A 22,792-nucleotide genomic window follows, 5' to 3' on the forward strand; every position below is an offset into this window, starting at 1 on the left:
CTGATTATTTATAATGAGGAATGGCATTTCATTGTTGTTCCTAATCAGGATGTAGCAATGCAGAGAGTCACATTGTATTTGCCTGTTTACTTATTAATGTCCTTCCTCCAAACTGTGAGCACCTGGAGACAAAAGACTGCCCTTCGTTCACCTTTGTGTCCCAACATCTAGAGCAGTGACACCTACTAGTAGGTGTTCAGTGCATCCGTAATGCATGAAAGACGTGGATCAGAATTGGACCACGTGTCCTCTGTCTTGCTTTATTAAAAAATTCTTACATCACGGAGGGGACAGTACTGGCACAGTGCTTGGCGGACAGTAGGCATTCAATGAACACCCTTGATAGAAGGAGGACACAAGGGAGGGAGGGAGGGGGGAGGGTGGGAAATGTTGGACTTGTCTTTTCCTAAGAAGAGGGACAGAGCAGAACATTCCTTATTTACCAGTAAGTGTGCTTAAATGACCTCCTGCTCCCGTGAGCTTATACGGGTAATCGTGAGCACATCCATGTTCTCAGGCCATTGGAGGAGGGAGTAAGAGATGGTAACAAAGCAATGGGGTCCAATAGGGAAATGGAAGCTCAAGCATTTTCCATCTAAGAACATTGAAATAGCTGGCAAAGAGAGAAAGAAGAGAGAAAAACATAATAAGGGGGCCTCCCTGGGGGCCTAGGGGCTAAGCCTCAGGGCTATCTGCTGCAGCCTGAGTTCATCCCTGGCCAGGGAGCTGGCCCACAAGGCGCAGCGGACCACGCCCCTCAGCAGTGTACTTCAGTGGATTCACCTGTTCTGCTCTCCACGCTGTCTCTGGTGAATCCTCTCACCCCCACTAAACACCTCTAGCCTACACCCAAGTCCTTCTACTCATAAATAAATCTTTTAAAAACTCATAAAAAAAAGGAAAAGGGAAAAAATAGTGAGGACTGTAGGGGAGAGAAAACTCATGGATGTCTGCACCCTGCAATCTGGAGAGAAGCAATTAATCAACGATCACTTTTATTTAGGATGATTATATCATCTTATCATGAGGCTGCTCGCCCACCCCTCCCCCAATCCCATCTTGCCACAAGCTCTTAGGAAAATGCTCTTGAATTACTGGCTACTTCACGCCCTCTCGCCCTCTCACTGTTTGGTTGGGGGAGTCTAGGTTAAAAACAGCCCAGTGACCCAGCTCCCTCTGGCATGACTGTCCTGCCTTCTGAATGCTATATTGAGATCTCCTGACTTCTAAAATATCATTACGGGACTACCTGGAATGGATGTTCATCCTAGAACTTGCTTTCCCATCAAGAATGATGAGTCACTCCACCCTGGAATGGGTGTCAGTGATGGTTCTTCACCAGCAAATCCACTCCTGTGAGGTTTAGCCAGGGAACAGCTGCAACCAGACACGCTGAGAATCAGCTAGAACCTGCTGCTCCTGTCCAGAGGCGGTGCCCGGGGCAGCCCATGTGGCATCTGTTCTCCATGGCCTGAGCCAGCCCTCCATCCACCGTCTAGTCAGCCTCACAGGGCCTGGCATACCGCCGCAGTGACGGGGAAAGTTCTGCGAGCACAAACTATGGCAGTTGCTGCCCATTCCTTTGCTATACAGGAATTTAGTGACAATAAATAATGCTTGAAATCCAGCCATCAGCGCGACTTCCTGCCATATGGAGTTTGTGTGCATGTGTGATGGTGTGTCTTGTGACACAAGTTGACCTGCATCATTTGGGGTCCGGCCTTGTTCCTTTCTAAGCGTGAATGTCTGAAAAGGGCTTGTCAATATGAAAGGGTCTTTCCATTTTTAAATATTTGATAATATTATAAATATTAGGTAGCAAACATTTGGTAGCATAGGCAGTGTTAAGATACACAGTAGGAAGTCTCCATTTTCACAAGGAATGGGGTCTGTAAGTAGCTCTCATCACAAAATGCAAACTAGCCACCAGTCTCTCTAATCCAGTCAAGAGACAATGGTGCTACTCCCTTTGGGCGATTTCCAAAGAAATGTTACAAAGCCTCATGTTTCACAGTGTTTCACGGCACAGTGTCACCTGGCACGCAGCTGGCCCTTTCCAATGTGCTTTACATTTGTGGAGGAAAGGTAGTTGGAAACTGCCTCCACATCCAGGCGCTCCCCATCTGTACTTTTTCAGGGCAGAGCCATTGCCCCTCTGCTAACAACTTCCATGTTTGGCCCTCCCTGGTGACACAGCGTTAAAGCACAGCACTAAGAAGCTAAAGCCACTTCCCCATGAGCTCGATTCCTGCCCGCCCCGGAGCTGACCCACATGGTGCGGCAGACCTCTCCTGACCCGCCCGCTGCTCCCCTCAGCAGTGTACTTCGTCGATCTGCCTGTTCAGCTCCCCGCTCTGTCTCTGGTGAATCCTCTCATCACCTCTGGCTAGTACACTTGTTTTGAATGCATAAATAAATAACTCTTTTTAAAAAGTATTCATTGGTTTATTTTCAGATACAAAACCAAGAAAATAGCACAACCCAAACTACACCTGTCTTTTGTGTATCTATTCTGTGCTGTTTAAGATGGGATCGAACAGAGGTAGACCCCTAAAGCAGAATCATTTAAATGAAAGCCTCCCCTGTATTTTTGGTTCCTTCTTTTAAGTGTCTGAGTTCTCAGATAGGCACATGGAAATTTTTTTTTTTTAATGTATAATCTTCACTCCAGACTAACTAGGTGCCAGGCACTGTGCAAATCCTTTAATTATCAGTGTGTTTTTTCTAAGGGGGGAAACTGAGGCTCAGGGAATTTAAATAACTTGCCAAAGTGACAGAGATAGTAAGTGGCAGAGCTGAGAGACTCTCAGGAAAGCATCTAAGGGTTCTCCTTTTACATACATTGAGATAACACCATTACAAATTACCATTTCTTCTATTACTGAGAGAGGACATCCCAGATTGGAACTTGAAATGCATTTTACCTGAGGAAAGGTAAAATAGTAGATAGTATTCAGGTGTGGTGGAAATGGGGCAAGAAATTAAATCACAAAGATCAAATCAGAAATCACTGAGCAGGGGAAAGATGCTTCCTGCCTTATACCCAGAACAGATTGATTTTTTTTTTTAAATAAATTTGCTAGATCATCCCAGGTGTCAATGATTATAAATCTTGACTCTGGAGGATTAAGGAAGCCCGCTGCCTCTCTAAGCCAGGCAGGAAGAAACAGTTAAAAGCAAGGTATACTTTTGCAAAATTATATTTAAAGCAACCATCCACGCGTACAGCATGCAAACCCTCGAAATTCACGTGGCCAAAGCCACATAATTCTCCTTGATAGCCAGGGCAAACCATAGTATTTTTAGAGCTTTTTCTTCTAACCATGTTGTTTCTTCTCCTCAGAAAAATCCAAAGCAGAGGAAAAGGCAAGCTTGGCTTATATTTCCCCTAACTCCATCAAGGCTGCCTATCTAAGTACACTCAACAAAAACAGGAGCCGAGCTGCGATCAACTAATGCCAAAATAATTTAAAATTCCCTTTCCTTTCTTTGCACACATATGCAGACTTTTTGACACAAAAGAAATATGTCTGAAAAGCAGCTGTGACTCAAGTGAGGGCTGCTTGAATTTCGGGAGTCACTGATTCCAGAACAAGCTATTTGAAGTACATGTGACAGAGCTGACATATTACAAACCAATCCAAATATAAGAAGCACACTGGAGTCTTTTTCTTCATTGTGAAATATTTTACCTGACTCGTGGCTGGTATGGTAGGAGATTATCCTTAATTTATGCCACTGTTTCTTAGGGTGGATATTGGCAGTTATGTGGATGGGCACTTGGGGGGCCCAGCGTTACTTAGAACCACTTGGGGGGCCCAGCGTTACTTAGTACACGACTCATAAGCTAAAATGCATGTGATCCTGCCAGAGATGCCGGTTGGCTGAGGTTGCCAACCTGGCCACTGCAGGATGGCTCTGGAAGGTCTGGGAGATGATGTACCCCTCCCTGAGAGAGGATGGACAGAGAAGATCCCACCTGATTTTTCCCCAGTGAACTTCCTGCAATGAGGCTTAACAGGCTCCAGCAAAAGCACAGACGTTGAGAATTATTCCCCAGAGCCAAAAAGTGCTTTCCAACATCGGGACAGTTAACCTTTCCTGCAACTATGAATCACAGATTCAGCTGGAATGTGGGATCATCATGACTTCAAGAAAGAGGCCAGGGATCCTCCCCAGGCTACGATAACCTGCTTCTATTTTTCTCCACCAGGCTGCACCTCCTCTTGATCTGGATTCTTGAAATAATGGATCATGGAGATTTCACATCTCTTTTTTAGGAAAAATCCTCGGCTCAGAAATAATCCAAAGAGCCCAGAAATGCCATATATGCTTCCCCTCCATTCTGCCCCTCCTGGCTAGTCCCTCAATGCTATCCAACCTGATCGTGACTTTTTGCACAGGGGTATGGCTATAGATTCTTAAGAACAGAAGGGCTCGGAGAGATTGTCCAGTCTGGCTGCCTTAGATTTACACACAAGATCAACAGGAGCCCAGATAGTTTAAGTGACATTTCCAAGCTCGTGTGGCTCGTCTAAGGCACCACATTGAGATGCCCAGTGTTGTCCTCACTCCACTATCCTTTTGTCTTGACTTCTCGCTTCAGGATTGCTGCTGCAGAAGTCAGGCACAGGACCATCTCTAGACACTGGGATGCTTACTTTACTTCACCTGAGAACACCCTGGCATGGACATGAAATACAGAAAGGTAGCCTGTCTTTTGAACCACACACCTCCTTAGGACAGGACCTTTGTCTGCCTGGGCCTTCCTAGGTCACTGGATCAGGGAAAACTTAACCTTATTGTATCAGTGGGGGTCGGGGGTGGGGAACATCTTAGTTGTGGCTGGCTCTGGCCTGACAGGGGCTCAGTTAGGGCACCTCCAGGTGGTAATAGAATTGCTCCTTGGGAATCTGAGTTTCAAAAGCATTTGTCATGGGTTGTATAGTGGCATTCAGGACATGGTGCTATAATCATAGATTCATATTTGCAAAGGATTTTAAAAGTAACTTCATCCAACATACTTTTCTCCAAGACCTCACAGATATGGCAAAGCATGTGGCCCTTCTAGCCATGTTGCCTGCTTTGACACATTACAGAAGAAATTTAGCAGATTGTTTTATTCATGCCAGTAGCTACCACTGAGTGGCCACTATTTTGTGACACTCAATTTCCTCTAGTTCACTTGAAAATCCTAAAAATAGGCACCCTTATTAACCTCCTTTCACAGGTGTGGAAACTAAGGCTCAGACTTCTTACATCACTTATCTCTGGACCAGAAGCTAGTTAGTGCAAGATGTAGAGGTCGAAGCTTCCTAAAACTGTTTGACCCCAGCTGTGCACTGACTGTAGGACTTTTTGAGAAAGCAAGAGAATGCATGAATGACTGAAGCGTGCATGTGTGATAGAGACAGAGGTAGAGATGTATTTGTTCTATGGCTGGATACTCCATAATTTCAGCATGCAGAGAGGGTAGAGCCAGTTAAAACTTTGTAAGGATTAGAGCAGCATGGAGGGGGCAGCAAAAGCCACTGTCCCCCAGGCCAGCTAGAGTAAGAGCAGAAGCCGCAGCTTCCCCCAAGGTGCTCTTGGGTTCTGCTTCCGATGTCCCTGGGGACCTGTGCACACACACACTTGCCAAGAGTAGAGCAGCATGTCTGTTCCTACTCCATTGCTCCATTGAGTAAGGAGGCGCAACTGCTTCCCACTCTAGACCATGCCCATTCCTCTGCCAGAAGCTAGAGGTCCTCCAGGTCAAGTTGAGTGCTGGCTGTTTCTTTTTTTGGCTCTGGTGAAGACAGCATGCACTCCTTAATTCCCTCCCAAATGTCCCCTAAGCATCCTAAGGACATATCTTTTGGAATGTCTATCCAGAAAAATCTAGGCACTGCTGTTTCCACTTGAGCCCACACTTGTAGAGGCAAGTTGGGTGTGGCCCCAACCCACTTCAAAATCCCGAGCACAGTAGCTGAGTGCAGTAGAACACAGTGTTTTGCAAACAGCCTAGGTTGGGGCGGTGACACTTAGGCTGCCAGCTGTGACTTGTAACCCACCCACAGGTGCAGTATATCCCCACTCTTGCAACAGGCCATACCCAAGTCATGCTCCCAAGGAAGCAGCCAGAGAGGTCCAGAGACTTCCCATCTTCTGCCCCTGGAAGCTCCTCTTCCAAAAAAAAAAAAGGGTTGGTGTGATGCCCAACATTTTGGGTAGACAAGAACCCTCAATTTTGCCTTAACTGACCCCCATCATAGCATTTCAACAATACATTATAATTGAAAGTTACAGACATCCCCTCCATCCTGATGTCACCCCAATGAAACGGTAGGTGATTATCATTATTCCCAAAGCAAATCAAGGGAGGTGACTTCCCCAAGGGTCAGGGCCCTTAGGCAGCAGCCTAGCCTGATGCCAGGTCTTGTACCTCAAGCCAGGCAGTGATTAATGCCAGGCATGGTAGGTAATTAATTGTGTCTCCCACCCAAAGACTCTACTTTGATATTGGCACTTCTCTTCCAGGATCAGGAGGAAAAGTAGAGGTTAAAGGTCACCAACACCAATTAACAGAGGAGGATTCTTAGCTGGGTCCAGCTTGGTGGAGGAGGCACCTGCAATATTCTAAACATTTGGAAGTAAGTCACTGTAGCCCTGTGCTTCACTTTCTTTATATGCAAAATGAGGGGGGAGTTGGAGTTAAGTATCCTGAGACAATGTACATTCAGCACTTGATATTTAATAGTCTCTATAAACAAATCAGTTTCCTTGCTTTCCCGAATGCTCTGAACACCCTCTGTCTTTTGAAGACATTTTCTAAATGCCTGGAAAGTACAAGGTGAAGTGAGGAAGCTGAGAGGAGGCAACTTTGATAGGCAGGAAGCAGATGTTAATTGAGGACAACTAGTTGACACCGTTGGAAATCTTTAAAAAAAAAATCATATGTGCAAAGAGCAGAAGAGCTGGTGGGTGCACGGAGCCAGGAGGGCTGCAGCAGCGGGTGGCTTTGTTTCGTGGCCAGATTTTCGTGTAGAGGAGCCTGGGCCGAGCTGCGGAGGGGGAGTCGGGATGAGGGACCAGAAGAAGCAGAAGCGGTGGCGTGGCGCGGGCAATGGCAGAACTGCTGGGAAGGAGGCAGCCCCAGGCACTGAGCGGGGGCGGAGCCAGGCGGGTTCGCGGTAGTCTTTGCCAATCGCCTGTCTCTGGCATGTGGGGCAGAAGAGGTCCCACGGAGGAAATGGTCACGTGGTGCGGGAAAAGAAACTATTCGCTACTGGTGTTTTCAGCCCTCGGGGGTTTTAAGAAGCAGGCAGCGCTCTCTGTCCCGCACTGCAGGGCTGAGTGTGCAAGTTCTTGGACCAGTCGGCTGGCCCAACATGGATCAGGCCTCAGTTTCTTAGAGGGAGCTTGGAGCGCCTTGTTTTGGTGATCTCTAAACAGCCAGAAACCCCTGTTTTGAAAAGTGGCCCTTGCGTTACCCAGAGAAGGACTGCACCAGCCCTTTAGGGGCAAGTCCCGGGAAGGCCAGTCAGCTCACTCCAAGACTCCCCAACCCAACCCCTCCGCCGGGGGGGGGGGGGGGGTAGAAGGCATCCCTGGCCTTGGGAATGGCCAGGCTCCAAACTGTAGGGAGAAGGTGGCACATTCAAAATTCCAGCCACCTCTCTCTGCTACCACGCAAAACCTCCTGGCTGCAGGGCTCCGGGAACAGAGGAGGAACAGAGGAGGTGGTGAAGAACAAGTCAGTTTAGAAGACAGATGGTCTCAAAGGAAGTTTGTAGAAGACAGTGAGAAGGGGTAAGAGGGAGAGACAGGAGTTCATCCATTTGCCCAACAAACATATGGTGAGCCCTCGTCTAAGTAACAGACCAGAAGCTGGGGGATTGAAGGAGGTGGGTCTTGAAGGACCTTCCTTTTACAGTAGGGGAAATTGAGGCTTGGCTGGGATGAGGACTGACCCAAACCAGTTCGCCTTTAAGAGGACTGGGACTGGAAAGCACTGGGACTGGTTCAGATTTGGACGTGTGACACTGCCTATTCTCTTAATGGCATGTACCCCATAAATGGCGTGCACCCCACACCCCACACACTCTTGAAGAAGAACTCTGTCCAAATGGGGGGAACAGAGACCACCTCGTTTATCTGGGCATTGGCAAATCTTCCCAGTTCCCAGGCTGGCAGCCTCCCCGGTCACGGCTCCTCCCGGCTTGGCCTTTGACTACAGCGCCCCCCACCCCCGGGTCGCCCCCAATCCCCAACCCGGCGGCGCTGGCGAGTTCTTCAAGCTGGGGAGAGCGCGGCTGCTGGAGGGAGGGAAAAGCGGACCGGCTGGTGGGGCCACTCGGGCAGGGGCCTGGTAGGTGCCTCTGGTCTTCCTGGCTGGGCCCGGGAGCCTCAGCTAGCAAGGGTCGGGCACGCAAGCTGAAGCTGTCGAAGGGCGCTTACGAGGGACGTGCGTTAAGGACACAGCCCAAGCCTGGGTCGGTGGGTGGCTGGGTTGACCAGACCCAGGCTGGCTTCTCAGAATCTAGCTCCTCCCGGTGTTCGGGAGGCCGCGGGCTTTGCAGAGGACCTCAGCTGGCGCCCGCGTGCGCCTCCTCCAGTCGCAGCTGTAGGCAAGCCACGGATTACAGCCGTCGAGTTCACACTTGAACTGCTCCAGCCTGCGAATTGAAACCTAAAAGCTCACCGCACCCCGGGGGGCGAGGCACTAGAAACAGGGTTAACAGCGTGCTCGCAGGAGGCAACAAGGAGTCCCGGCATCTAAAGAACCCCTAGTTCTCAAGAATTTTGGGAAAATGTTACATACATACGTGTCAAGAGTTCACCTCGCCCCCTACTGCACCCAGTTCTTCAGAAATGTCCGTGTGATCTGCCTGCAGTCCCAGCAAGATCCCAGCCCCTTTGCTAAAGTGAGGCAGGGGAAAGCCCTCGCCGGCTCCCAGAGGGTACACAGGCCAGATCACCTGCACTGGGGATACTCTCAAGACTTGTAAAGCTCGCAGGAGGCTGTGGCAGAACACCCCCCCCAACTTCTGTTTTACAAAATTCACAAGGTGAGCACCTCCTGGTGAGAGATAGGTTCCCTGGCAGGTTCCTCTGGCCTCCTGGGGTGCACAAGGCAGCAGCAACTTTACTTGTTAGCGGGAAAGTGGGGGGTCAATCTTCTCCTCTGCCCAGAGGTCCTACGAGCAGCGGGGGTCCGGGAAGGAACGCTAATTCTAAAACAGCTACCAGCCGGCTGGCCTGCACTCCTCAGGCAGGGTCATGAAGGCGAAGATGAGGGAACACGTAAGAGCTGGTAGCTGCAGGCAGGGGGACTGGAAGATTCCAGCGGTGGGCCCCCAAACACTAGGTCCCAGCCGCCCTTGGGCCAGGGCTGGGGGCGGCTGTAAGGAGAGCTGGGGGGTTCTTTTACTTTCCTCATTTTAGGTGCAGCCTAGGGGTCTGGTTATCACTAGACACCCCCGGGGAGGGACCAGAGCGGGCAAGATTTCCTCTCCAAGGAGAGATAGCCCCAGGGTGAGAAAATACTGCGGGAGCCCCTCTGTTCCTGCAGGTCACCAGACCCCGAGCAAGCGACAAAGGATAAGTCCTTTGGGGGATGTTAGGGGAGAAACTTGCAGGTGGGGGAAGGTGTGCCTGGGCGCTGGAGGAGGGAGCGTCGTAGCCCCGTGGAAATCGAGCTTGTGCGAGGAAGGAGTGTGTAATCGTCGGGAGGGGGGTGGAGGAGGAGAGAGAGAAGAGGAAAAAGAGGAGGAGGAGGGAGACTGGGCAAAATGGACAGATGAGTCACACTCGAAGACTATTTCAAAATGCAATCTATTCTACAAACGCCTAAATCTCGCTCAACTTTAACTTGTTCATCGCCCGAGACTTTAGCCAAACTGCACACTGCTGGTTCAAGTTCGACTGGAAACAAAAGCAGGCGAGGATTCGGCGCTGCCGCCGGAAAGGAGACCACAAAGCCTCCTCCCTCCCTCGGCTCCCCTCCCGCAGCCGGGAAGCCAATGTGAAGATCAAAAGCTTACACATCACCCGGCGGGGCGCGGGGCGCGGGGCGCGGGGCGCGCTTCTAGCCGAGACCAGGCTGACTAAACCCGAGAGGGTGGGTGTGGAGAGGGAGTCCGCGGGACTCTGAAACTAGGAGGCTCCTGCCAACCTTTCCTTGCATCGGAGGGAAGGCGCGGGCGGAGGCCCTTTGTCCTGCGGGTTTTCAGCAGCGGTAAGAGTTTATATTTGGCCTTTCAGGGCCACCCGCGCCTTCCCCGTGGCTCAGTGGCTCATTACTCCAGTAAAGTGTCAGGACAGGGGAAGTGCAGGGCTCGGCCTGGCCGCCTGGCCGGGGCCTCCGATTCTCTCATGCGGATGAGCGTCCTTAGCCGGGCCTCTCCTTCAAGATTAGGGTTCTGCACCGGCTGCCGGGCCTACTTCGTTCGCTTGTCCCTTCGGTGCAAGGACGACCGTTTCCAGAAGGTTAATGTCCCCCAAACCTCTGGGTATGAACGGGCAGGAGAGGGAAAGAGCCACAGGAAACCTACTGCTTGCTAAGAACCAACGCCCTAGCCTGGGCCAGGGCCAGAGAATCTCTTCCTTGGAGGGTGAGAGGCCCTAACGCGTCTCCCCGCCCCCTCGCGCCGCTTCCCAGTTCTGGGGAGAAGGTGCTTCTTAACTGTGAACTTGAGGGGCCCTGCTACTCCCCGTGGTCTAGCGAGAGGCCCGCCGGGCTGGATCTCGCTTTTTGGGGCACACGGAGCAAGAGCGCGGGTCCTAGCCTGGCCAATGGGGGCCAGCGGTGGCCGCGTGGGAAAGCGAACGCGCGGCCAGGATAAACCAGGTGCCCCGCATTGACCCAAGTTGCCGTCGGTGTACCCCTGCGAATTGGCTGCCACGTGAGAAAGCCTTGGCCGGGCACAATGAGCCGGTGCCTTGTTAGGGCCGGGCGGGCGCGGAGGGAGCCAGCCTGCACTGTCCGCGGCCTCATCATTCATTTCCCTGGACTTGCTGGTAAAAATGCATCAAAACAGGCTGCGGAGCGCGGTATAAAAGCACAGCGGGATGAGCTGCTTTCCAAAAAGGATCTCGGTGATTGGACCGGGCTCGGCGTGATTGACAAGAGCTTAGTTTGGTAAAGGGAAGACACGCAAGCTTTCACAGCGGGATCCCTTTTCTAAAATATATCACACTAGCCTTTGAAAAGCGCCGCACACTATAAGGAAATAGCGTTTCACGGCTCGCTTTATGGTGTGATGACATTTCTTTAAAACACAGCGAAGATCAAAAAAGGGGAGAGAGAGAAATAAAATGTGTTGCAAACACAATGTTTTAATTAGTTTATTCTGCGCGTTGCTTTTATCTGACGTATACATTTCGGGTTCCCCTGTAATTAAACAGCTCCTCTCGAGCTGAGGCGGGCATGGAAGGGAGGCAGGGCGCTTCGCCCCTTCGTCCCCTTTAGCAAGAACCGAAGGACTAGAGGGCCCCGGAGTCAAGCTCGCAGACTGAGGCTTGGGCGCTTCGGGAATCAGCGGGATCCTAGCGGCCGGTGAAGACCGAGAGGAGGGAGGGAAAGTAGAAGAGAGGAAGGGGAGGTTTCCCCATCCAGGGAAACGAATGGAAGGAAGGCTGTCCCAGGAGCGCCGCTGGGCGCGAACTTCCAGTCCCACCTGCCCAACCCCCACCCATTCAAACCCGGCGCCAGCGCGGGTCCTTCCCCGGCTCTCTCCGGCCTCCAGGTGGAGGGATGGGCAGCAATATGCACCGGGAGGGGCCCTGGGGGCTCTATCCACTCCGGGTTTTCCGCACCGACTTCCGGCTAGAAGGCCGTCCCAGATTCCCAGTGTAGTGGATCCTGATTCCCGACCTACCGGAATCGGAGGCTTCTAGAGCATCTGCTTAGCATGGGTGCCTCATGAAATGCGGGGGAGAAGCTAACGGTAGGATTCCTTGTGGGCCTGGGCAAGGCCTGTACACACACACACACACACACACACACACACACACCCTACATGCTTACTTCTTGGGAAGCTCTGTGGCCTTTAGTTCCACCAATAACCAGAGCCTCACTCCGGTTCAGTCCAGAGCTGGCCTCACAGCACACTAATATTTACCCGCTGCCCAACCTGGTAGGCAGTGATCGAAGGCCTGTTGTAGCCTCAAACTCAGAAGGCATTTTCTTTCCTTCAGCTAGTACCATCAGGAAACTCAAAGTCAAACCTGTGCAGTAGGTGAGCAGGGCGTGGGGAATGAAAGATGCAACGGCCTTAGACTCTCCAGAGAGTCGCCCTGTAAGTTGGCACGATCTGGTGATAAGACCTCTCCAGTCCAAATTTGTTCCTTCTGCTAAAACTGGGGGGCAGGGAGGATGAGGTGGGGGGTAGAAGTCAAGGTTTTCTTCCAGGCAGTAATGATGGCAGTAAAGGCAGCTGCCAGAGTTCTGGGGCCCTGCTTTCCACCTTTAGCTCACAGGACCATTTCCTTCTGACCTCTTTCCACTCCCAGGAGGAGCCAGAAAGCAGGGGGAACTGCAGGGTCCCGGATGGCCTGTTGCACTAGATAAAGACACCTGCAGTGTTGCAGCTCTTTGGGAAGTGGGAAGCACCATGACTTCTCCCACCAAATATTTTTAAGTGCTAGCATTGAAATATTGGGATTTGTGCTAATTTCTGAAATGATGGTCTTTATACCTAGAACTCCATTTCAAATCATATACACTATCTCCATAAGCAGTGTATGTTTGGATGAAAATTTTAAACCTGCAAAGATCACTTGATAATAATAAATTTCATATGTCACTCTTGTAAATCAGAAAATATATTCTCAGAGCCTGTACACAATTATGCTTTCTTCATTGCAGTATCATCCTCTAAGGGAGATATTTGTTATGGATCCACATTGTGAAAAACAATCAATAAAAATGAACTGAAAAGATAGGTTAGCTCTTCAAGACCCATATAGGCCAGACTCCCAAATATAAGGCTTCCAAATATGATATGGGACATCTAATTAAATTCAGAGTCCAGAGCAGTTTGACTTCCCACCTTTTTTGAGCATTATACTCAGGAAAATGATTCCAGTGCACCACAGACATAGAATGACAACATGACTCAGGATGTTCATGTAGGGACTGAGCATAAGGTGTTTTCCCAGTTAGTCTTTGTGTATGTGTGTGTTTGAGGAAGCTATGGAATTGTGAAATTATGAAGAAAACTACTAAACTTCAGATACTTACCAAGTGATCATTACAGCTGTCTTACAGGGATCAGAATGTAAATAATATTAAATGGAGCTCTTCTTCTTGAAGATTGTATATAGTGGCAGAGGACAAGAGTAGAATCTAATAGAAGAAACCACTCGAAATTGGGAAAACAATGAACACAAAATATTTTTTCTTCACAAGATAAACTCTTCCATAGAAGTTCAATTTGAATATTCATCCCATCATACTTCAATGACCTATCTAAGTTGAAGAAGTCATCACCAAGAGAAACACATTTATTTTTAAAAAGAAAGATGCTCTGACAGTTAGCTCAAACTTTCAATATAATACCCTATATTATATTGTATTCATGAACTATTTATTGTGAAACTTCAAATCCCAGTATTTAATATTTGTTCAAACGTTTTGCTGGCCCATCTGTGGGACCGAGTCATGACATCATGTATTCTTATCTCCCCCACAGGGAACCTAAGACAGTGTCTTGCATGTAGCACACAAGTTATAAGTATGTTTAGAATAAAGTGAAACCAATGTATTGCTCATGTGAATTAGAATCTTTCCAAGAGAAAGAAAAGGTTAACTTCCAAATCACTCTAATTTGACCTGCAGCTACTTGCCCCCATCTCTCTCTTCCGTCCATAACTTGAGGTGATGTCCCAGGAGCCTGAACAGCTCTAGAACCTGATGAGGCTCTCCTTACCAGTCCTAGGAATTCCATCCGGGCGGCAGCAGAAAACAGTATTCCTGGGTAACAATTCCAAATGAGAGGAAGTACATCCCCATCTCCTGCTTCCTTTTGGAAGGAGGTCAGGACTTGACAGGGTGGGATAGGAAAAAATGGAATTCAAATATCTGCACCCCACACTGTCTTCTAGTGGAAATTTTGTTCTGTAACAGCAAAAGTATAGCTCTTTAGTTGAAATAAAATAACTGGTACCAGACCCAAGGGGACTATTGCATGACTGCCACTCTCAATTGCTTCTATCTTGGACCAGGGCATGGCAAGGGTGTGTTTCTGTAGAGAATGAAGCAACAGTGAATGTGTGGTTTTCCTTCATGGGAATGTCTGATGGCCAAAGGGAACAGATAAAAACAACAGTCTGGAGTGAGGATCCCGTTTACTCACCCAGTACACCTAGTTGGGGTAATGTTGACCCCGGAGGTAATGCTAGGGTCAAGAATGGAAACCTGGGAAGGTTACCAGATGAGAGTAAGAAGGTTGAGACATTGACCTACTGTCAATAGTGGCCCCTGCCCTATAATCACCTGCCAGCTTTCAGAATAGCAATATGGCACACCACCCAACACTAACTGTGTTCAAAGTTCTGGGGTGAATTTGGGCATCTGGACATTTTAAAGATCCCCAGGAGACTCCAGTGTGGGGTCAGGGTTTCAAGTTTGAAGTCTGCAGTTTGAAAGAAAAAAGCAAATACTGCAATTTAACTCTCTAATTGAGAACCACAAAAATAACCCATCAGGTCAGAAGTAGAGCTATTAAGCATGTGAGTAAGGGAAATAGGTCCCCCTGCACTTCTGGGGGCACACTGGAAACTGGGAGTGTGCAGTGATGTCACAGTAGTTGTGGCTATACTTTGCATGCGTAGACAGTAGAGGTTTCCTTCACTTCAGAAATGCTTACGAGTAACACCCTGCAGGAAAAAGGTGAAAATTAGTGCACTTTTTGTAAAGTGGGAAAGGGTTATTTAGGTGGTGAGGGTAGAGGAATATTCTGTGTGGGGGGGGTGTCATTCTTGAGAACACTGAGCTGAGGACAAGTTCAGCCTTTTAACAAGTTTTGAAGAAATGGGGAAAAGAATGTATTAGGCCAGGTGTCTCTCCCTTTTGTTTAACAGATAGATAAGAAGAACATTTATGGAGAAATGTGTGATAGGGTAGGGAGGAGAAGGGATGTCTGTTGATAAAACATAGTCTTAAGGGCCTTGGTCCTGAGGAAAACTTAACCTTTTGCTGCAGAAGGATTTTTGTACAGCTGGTGTTGACAGATGCATCTGCATTGATCTTGGGAGGACAGAACTGAGTGAGGGACCACAGGCTCTGAGAACTCTTGTGGGTAATGGCTGTCAAAAGCCCATTCAGGCCAGTCTTGCCAAAATTGGGTTACTAGTCTTTGAGCTGCAAGCTAAAATGAGAGTGAGGGAGAGAGACGGCAAAGCACAGAGGACTTGGAGGGCAGGTCGTCAGAGTGTGGACTTCACACAAAGGACAGGTAGCCTTGGACTTACATAGGTTGAGTAAATGAGGAAAGGTCACCCAGAGGAGACTGCCCTGGGGAGACAGTCTTTGGGGAAGTCAGGGGAAGTAAGCAGAAGTGGAGGAAGGGGAGTGAGAAGAGGCTATCCCTTGAGCTTTGTTGTCCCTCAACCAGCCCAGAGCTGGGGGTGTCTTTAGATGGCCATGAGGGGGGCTCACTCTGACCCTCATGTTCTCCACAATAAGCTCACCAGGGGGCTCCTGGCCCTCTTGAAGAGAAATGGCATCCCCACTGAGGTGGAAATGAAATATTACCCCCATGTTCCTTGGGGTCACCTTTATTTCTGGGCCTTACTGGGGTCACCAGGCCCCCAAGCTGATTTTCCCAAAAACGGCACCTGTGGAAAGCCCTAGGCACAGGGAGTGTCACTTTCCCCACTCCCCTAGGAGTGAGGCACTTGTGATGGGACAGTTTAGCAAATCTAGACCCATCTAGGTCAGACTCCCAGATGTAAGATTGCTAGATATGATACACAACTGACAGGACGTCCAGCTAAACTCACATTCCAGACCCACGATGGATAATCTCTTGGTGTAAGTATCTCCCATGCAATATTTGGGACATATTTTTACTTAAAAACAAAACAAAACACTTACTTCAAATGTAACTATGCACCCAAAATGTATGGGCTAAATATGGCACCCCTTCTTGAGCAAAGTGGCTACTTGGGGCTGGAGGAATGGTTCCTTCCCTCTGTTGCCAGCTTGGGCCAGGATCAAAGGTTAGGTGTGTGATCAAAGGTTAGGTGTGATCAACCAAAGTAACATGTGAATGGGGACAAGAATTTTGAGCAAGAGGAGATGTAGTCACAAAGAGAAATTCCTGAGAGGGCTAGGGGTTGGGAAGAAAAAGGAGGGAGAGGGGAAGACAAAGCAGTTGTTGACCAACTGGGTTGTGGGGAGCACCTGGAACCACAATATAAACCTGCCTTTAGGGTTGAAAGGAAGGGCATTCTGTGATGGAGCCTAAAATCCTTGGCTGATGTTATTTGTTGGGGGGGGAGTGAGGGGGAGAAAGGCAAGGGAGTGTTTCTGGGAGAGAAAGTGGATGGGCAAATGCCAGGCTGTCTCTGGAGGCCATGCCCTGTTCCTCAAAGCCCCTCAGGCTTCCTGAAGGCAGGCAGCTCACCAGGCAGAGCCAGGGCTCGACCACCTCTTCGCTGATTTTGGTGGCAGTGGTTGCCCCTCAGGGCTCAGTCAGGCAGAAAGGGTCAGTAAACTATGTATTTCTAGCCAAAGTAGAAAGACAATAAAACTAGCCTTGGGGTCAGAGGTCACCTGGTCACTGATTGAGATATTCACAACTCTTTTTCCTCTCTTCTCTCTTCTTGTCCTCCCCCTTTCTCCAGCTGCTCATCTTCCCTTGACCCCGGAAATAATTGGGGTGTGAGGCTTAGGGAAAGTCATGTCATGCAAAATGAAGCTTGAAAAATAGGAGAGTGATGATGGAGAACAACAGCTACCTTCCCTGGAGGCTGCCATCTAGCCTGTTGCCTACTTTTTCTGGAAAGGACCAGACAGAAAACATTTTAGGCTTGCAGTCCCCATTCGGTCTCTGCAGCAAAAAGCATAATCTTTGTGCCCTCCCCTGTCCTTTTTTTGTATTTCTAATTCTTTGAAGACACACACACACACACACACACACACACACACACACACACACATATATATATATGTAAATCCCTGGCTCCTCCCTTGGGGCCATACAAATAAAACAGGCCATGGGTCAGATTTGGCTTGCAAGTTGTCAAATCACATTCAAATGAGAAGTGAGTCTAAGTAGCCCCCATTTTGTCTTGTTTTGCCAAAGGGAAGGGTGGAGAAGGGAAGTCCATTTTTTTTGTTTTAATACCAAAGCACTTTCCTCCCATACCCTCAGTGGGAAGGGACTGGATGACTCCAGACCAAGTTCAAAAACAACATGCAATCCCTGAACTCAGTGATTTCCCCGGAGTTGGCTGGCTGGGGACAGCATTCCTTTAGGTGGTGGGAATTCTCTCTTTCAGCTGAAGTAAAGAAGAGAACTCTTGGGGTAATGCAGCCTCTGCTCCCAGGGAGGAGGACAAGGAAATAGTGGAAAAGGCCTCAGCAAGAGAAATGGAGCTTGAGCCCCAGGGTGAGGCACAAGGAGTAATAATCATTGCCAGAAACCGGGATGGAGTGTAAGGTGAGTCCAGTAACCCTGTTCTGGGTGCAGAGGTTCCTTCCCTGAGTGCAGGATCTTGCCTCCAAGCAGAGAAGTGAATGAGCAAATATCTCAGGACTGGTCAGAGCAAAGATGATTTACTTTTTAGAAGGGGAGAAGTGGAGGGCACAGAGAACGTGCTTAGCAGCTAGTAGAAGTGGCGTTCTGGGCAAATGTGTGCTCCAAACCCCAAATGCATTTTCCTTCTCCCAACTCTTCAGGTCCTTGGAGAAGGACTTGCAAACACAGATCAAATGCATCATTGTGTATCTCTGCCTCTGCCCGGGCCTCCCTGTCCCCTCATCTGGGCACTCCCCACCTACAGTGTGTTCTGATCCCCAAGGAAAGGGGAGGCCCTCTTCCACAGTGACTTGTCCTTGTGACACCCAGGGCCTGAAGGCTAACAGCGGGGGTGCTCCTAGAGCACTAAGGGTATTAAAGGCAGAGGGACCCAGGGGACCAGGATAAAAGCAGCTCACGGTGAGCCTTGCACAGAACTAGCTGGTGACCCAGCACTGCCCACCTCTTAGGGTTTCACTCCATTTCCTGCATTTCAGGGACTTTCTTTATAACCTAAATTGCTGGATACTTATAGCTCTAGTTCAACTACCTGGCCTGTTTCCTTGAAGTTCAAATATAATCATACATGCATATATATACACACATGCATACAGTCTTGATTGACAGGTACAGTGAAAATGCCTCATTCCCATCTGGCTTGCATTTCATTGCATTGGGCGCAATATGCCTTGGACTGCAGAGGACAAAGGCAAAACAGATTTTTTTAAGGGTTGATTAACAGTATCTACTTGTTCATTCTGTACTGATTTTAAAGGTTGGGAGGACCAGGAAATATATTTGTCAAATGATGGGAATATAGCGGAAACTGATGCACCAATAAAATCAGGAGCCCAGTGAAGGGCTGGCAAGTATGTCCGCAGGTCCCGTGCTCCGGAGATCGATAGTTCAGCTCGGGCCCTGAAGCTAATTAAGAGCTTTATCTTAGCATAAAAATAAAGAGGAGCTAAAAATGCACTTTCTCCAGCTTTCTTCCCCCTCCATTTTTTATTGCAATTTGCAGATTTTCTTTTAACTAGATCTGGGACTCTGAAGAGAGGGTGGGGATTTTTGTGAAGTGCGCTTACCAGGGGGAAATGCGAATAATGGTGAGTTTCAAGGGCATGTTACAACGAGAAACTGTGCTCCACTGGAAGAAGCGGGCGCACCAAATTCAGCGCCTTCGAATAAGTCCCTTCCTGGATTCAAAGATTCGTTTATTGAAATAAATCAGGAAGCATTGGCAGAACGGAAATCCGCTTGCTGGGTTTAAAGGGTCTTTAAAATGTTGCGAGTGTTAGATTGCAAGTCTTTTCTAAATACAAAACAGAAGAAAAGACCGCAGTGTTTCCCTTGGACTTAAAGAAAATTGCTAGGTCTCCGACTTCGGATATTTTCATGTGCACCACAGAAAACGTGTTTAGAAAGCTATCCTGCTGGATAGCACAACATGCTATACATGTTTTGTTTTTTAGGAGACCAGAGAGGAAAGTGCTTCAGCAGGCTCTGGGTAGTGTAGTGAGGCCAGTTGGTCCCTACTGGCCCTCTGGATGTTGGCTTTCTCTTCTATGTCTCCAAAATGGATCCTAAAATTCCAGCTCAACAGCTTTGCTATGTTGATCAGTTTCTCTGGTTTTCTTTGTCGCTCCAGATTTAAGCACAAAAATACCTCTTTCCCCTCATCCCCTATTTACTGTTTGGGCTCAGTGTGAGGGAAAGGATCCCATTATATTTCCTATCCATACACACATATGGATATTTAGACCAGACCACATACAACTGAGGGACGCATAAAAGAGATTTATTGGTTAATTTACACTGCCTAATACACATGCAAACCCCAGTAAGCCAAGACTGCCAAGGGAGCCTCAGTTATAGCGTAAAATAAGAACCAGGACCCCTGGGTTCCAGTTGCCCTGCCCTGCCCAGCAATTCCTTTCTCTACCTGGAAAACGAAGAAAGGAGAGCTCTCTTCTCCCCCGGCAGCAGCCTCTGTGCAGGAAAAACTTTGCTTTCCCTTCTCAGCCGACACTCTGCTCTCAGACGCAGCTCCAAAGAGTTGCCTGTCCCCCTGAAGTTGTTCCCAGGGTCTCCTCTGAAAAAGCGAGCTGATGGGTGGGGGCTGCAGGTAATCTGCAAAACTTTGTTGTTTATTATCAGAGTCAGTGTTATCTACCGCCTGACAGTTATTTGCTTTGCCCTGCAGAAGGACTTTATTTTCACAAGCTATCACTTGCTATTTCTTAAGGTATTTCTCCTTCTGTCGTGTTTCAGGGTTATGGTTTCCCCTCTCCCCCAAAAAATCACAAACCAACCAAAGTAGAATTTGAAATGGCCTGCCTGCCTCTGTCCCATTCACAAAGCCCCCAAGCCTAGTCCTCTGGAGAGTATGTGGGGTCCCCGCACCCCATCGAACAAGGACACCCCTTCAGAGTCTCACTATGTGGCTGGGCCGGCTTGTCCTGAGCTGTCCCGGGAAGGGCCCTGCTGCCCAGGGTTTTGGCCTGGCTCAACCGCCTTAGGTCGGCCCCTTAACAAGCACACCCCACCCCCTCACACACACACACTTCTCGGTTGATGATCTAATTGAATTATGCCTTTTTGTTCCAGGGACTACAGAGCACGTGCTGGAGGCAATTAATTATCGGAATGTGGCCATATCAAAACGGACAGTGGGCGCCGGCAAGGTCAGCGGCCGCGAAGTCCCCCAGCTCTGTGCTAGGGACCCCGCCCCATAAGGGGCCGCCTAGGCTCGGTCCTCAACCCTCCTTCCGCTGCCCCTAGCTCAGTGGCCGGCCTTGACGCCCAAATGCTCAAGGTCCCTGGTTTTCGGGGTACCTGGCGGAGTTCCCCGGAAGCCCTCGCATCTGCGCTGTCGGGGCAAGGACTGGACAGCCGCCCCTTCCCCGCCCCTGATCCTCGAGAACCTCTCCTTCAGACTGGAGATGTGAGGAAATCCAAACTTTTCAAAGCAACTGCAGCGACCAGGGTCGGTGGGGGTGGGAGAAGTGAAGAGAGGTAGAGGGGAGGAAGAATCTAAAGGGGGAAAGCGAAAAGAAAAGGTGGGAAAGCAAGCAAGCAATCCTCCCTTTTTGTAAACCTGACTCCAGGGAATTCATTTGCATGATTTAGCGTATTTGTTCTTCTTTCCCCCTCCCTCCAACCCCCTCCCCCCAAGACTTCTCGTGAGCAACACTGAAATCGTTCTTGGAGAACCTATTTTCAGTAGTTGTAATAATTTAAGTCAGCAGCGAACTCACCTTCCAACCTGGGGAGAGAGCTCTGGACTGGGGCGAGTTTGATGGGAGGGGTGACTACGGTAAGTGTGCTACCGGCAGGGTGTCCCCCTAGCAAACTGGCAAAGAAAGAAGGTGAGGTCTTGGCCGGGCCTGGCGGATTGGGGGGCAGGAAGTGAAAGGCTGCAGTTATAAAGCGCTGCTTGAGGCGTCTCTCCCAGCGCCTCTGAACTTGATCGGATGTTCAGTTCCCTACAGAGAGATGGCGGCCAGGCTGTGAGGCTGCATGGAGACGAAGACTTTGGGGCTCAGCCCCGCTGGGGATGTGACAATCACAGTCATCTTTCCCTCGGCCTTGGCTTCCCAGTCCACTCTTCTACATTCTTTGTAAATGCCCTGCCGGACCCAAAAAAAAAAAAAGATTGGATTTATAGCACTGTGTGAACGTGGTCATTATGTCCAGAAAGACCCTGCACCAGACTGGGGTCTGGGAGGATCCCACACACAACCCTGTAAAGTAAATCCTTAAGAGGTCAGGCCCCCAAGGTCACTAAATGCTTCTCCCCGCAGAAGTAGAAGAGAGCACTATGCCTGGGTTATTCAGCCAAGAACATTTCAGCTTACAGCTCCCATCCCTACCGCCCCACTTTTGCAATTGAAAACCTTGAAAATTCGAAGCTGATTAGTGACAGGGTTTGAACACCGTGCTGATACTGAACGTGTGTAGTGGGTTCATCTTGTAGTGTATCATTGCCTGTTTTGTGTGTACATGGGCTAAGCTCGTCCCGGGCATGCTCAGTGTTCGTGTTTGTGCGTGTTACTGAGTTTTGTGCCTGCATTTTCCCTGTGTTTAGTTTGTTGTGTATGTAGACTGTTTCATGTATAGCTTGTTACTGTGTCGTGCACTTACTGTTGTCTTTATTTGGGAGGTATTTAATGTGCCGGTGTTTGCCGTGTGTGGCTTGCGCGGTTCCTACTACGTTCTGATATTTGCTGTGTTGTATGTGTTGGTTGCGTGTCTGATGTGTCATCCGCGGGGGTGGGGGACAGTGGCGCGTGTAACCACTACTCGCAAACTCGAGTTGGCGCTTGGCTCAGACTCGAGAGGAAGGTCGGTTCCAATTGGAATCGTTTCTCCTGGTTGGTGCCTCGGCTGGCCGGCAGCAGCGAGGGGCAGGGAGGAGAACCCGCAACCAGGGTCAGGGCTCTCGGGGCTCTGGGGGCCCACAGTGGGGAGAACGCAACCAACGGGCCGCGCGCAGAATGGCTGCGCTCGCCCCGGGATTGGGGGCTCTCAGCCGCCGAGGGGTCACATTCTCGGGGTGAAGAGGCAGCGGGGACCCAAAAGGGACTGGACGTGCAGCGCCGCGCCGACGGTGGGAACGATCCTCCGCGGGGCAAAGAGTTCCTTTGGCCAAAGCGGGTAAAGAGCGCGCGAGGGCTGCCGCCCGCTCCGGGACCGGGAGAAGCTAGGGGGAGGGTCGACTACGCCCCGCCGCTCGCCAGCTTGAGCCCTGCTCCAGGCGCCCACGGCCGCGCCAGCTCCGCGGAGCCCACTCGCGGGCGCCGCGCCGCTGCCGCCTCACCTGCCAGGCGCCGGGCTAGCGCCCAATCAGCGGCGCTCGGTCGGCCGCGGCTGCCATGTTCCCCGCTCCGCGCTGCCAATCAGCGAGGCGACGACCAATGGGCGGCAGGGCCGGGAGTCAGGTGACCGAAGGCCAGCCGGCTCCCCATTGGCGCGCGCTGCGCGGCCTCCCGCTCGGTTTATGTGAGAGGAGTGAGTGATTGACTTTATCAGTCCAAGGACATTACTCTGGAGGCGAAGCGGCT

Source organism: Condylura cristata, unplaced genomic scaffold (assembly GCF_000260355.1).
Source record: "Condylura cristata isolate star-nosed mole 26May11 unplaced genomic scaffold, ConCri1.0 scaffold00019, whole genome shotgun sequence".
Taxonomy (NCBI): Eukaryota; Metazoa; Chordata; class Mammalia; order Eulipotyphla; family Talpidae; genus Condylura; species Condylura cristata.